The 1,098-nt window shown below is 35.5% G+C and overlaps 1 long non-coding RNA gene across 1 annotated transcript; it reads right to left on the bottom strand.

Moving 5' to 3' along the window:
• Positions 1-809, bottom strand: LOC145738747 (uncharacterized). Its single transcript, XR_014180847.1, has 2 exons — positions 608-809; positions 1-138 (listed from the first exon to the last, which is right to left on the bottom strand). It is a non-coding gene; the product is annotated as an uncharacterized LOC145738747 (long non-coding RNA).
• Positions 810-1,098: the final 289 nt, after the last annotated feature.

The raw sequence follows: 1,098 nt of genomic DNA, 5'->3' as shown, positions 1-1,098 counted from the left end.
CGTCTTAAAGGGGCTCTCATAATTGCATTTTGATTTGTGTTGGAAGCTGGAGCTGCCTGAGCTTCGGATAATAAAACTCTATTCTCAGGCTTAAGTTTGCTAACTTGGGCAATTTAGAGTTTTGCATGTTAATTAATTCTGAAAGTTTTTTAAAGGAAAAAACTACTTAACAAACTATAACGGGGTTTGGTTAACAAACAATACTTAGGGTCTTGTGAACAATAACTAACCACGAATTTACTATGACGAGATGCTTTGTCCGCTGTTGCCATCTAAGTGATCGGCCACTAGGTTAGCATAGGTTCACATATTCTCATATTCATTATTTCATTCAAAACACTTCTACAATTTTTAAGAATGATGTAATATTTGATTTCAGACTACGCGTGCGATTTGGCAACAGCGCAGACGAACTTTCCAAATCAGCTGATCAAATCCACAAAATTCTTGTAAAATCATCGATTTTTTGAACAATTTTGTGACAAAATTGTGGATCGTTCGCATTTTTTCTTTTTTATCTGTACTATATAGGATGTAACCTAACCCAAAAAAAAAAATTGACTCAAAATTCGTGGTTAGCTATTCTTCACAAAACCCCAATACTTACAATATGAGGATAAAAAAACCCAAAATAACAATTATTACAATAAATAAAACTTGCACCACACACAACAGTTATCAACAAACCACAACGAAACAAGGAAACAACTTAACAAGCCGGAGCCGAAGATACCAAAATAGTCGAGTTATCTATCCCCCACCGCTCATAAGCTATATTTTACTATATTTGGGTATACTCGTTGGTTGGCGTTGCGCTTGCGTTCAATGTTCAATATTTTGTTGCCGTTTCAACTTCCAGCAGTGCGTTTTCTAAGGTTAAAAGGAGACAGAAACCTATTAGAGTGGTCGGATTTTGTATTGTGTGTTTCAAGTCTATAGTTTCAACCAATCATAACAAAACCTTGCCGTCGTGAAATCACGGCATGCTATTATTGGTTAGTTTACTAGTATTAGAGTAGAAGTTAGAGAATGGTTGACTGGTTGAACTGGTTCACATAAATGTGGAAAGTGGAAAATTCGTTCGTTAAGGTAGGAATT

The sequence above is a fragment of the Ips typographus genome, linkage group LG1 (genome assembly GCF_016097725.1).
Source record: "Ips typographus isolate SLU linkage group LG1, UJ_Ityp_2.0, whole genome shotgun sequence".
Taxonomy (NCBI): domain Eukaryota; kingdom Metazoa; phylum Arthropoda; class Insecta; order Coleoptera; family Curculionidae; genus Ips; species Ips typographus.
Note: the sequence above shows the minus strand (reverse complement) of the source record. Positions and strands in the feature narration are given on the sequence as shown.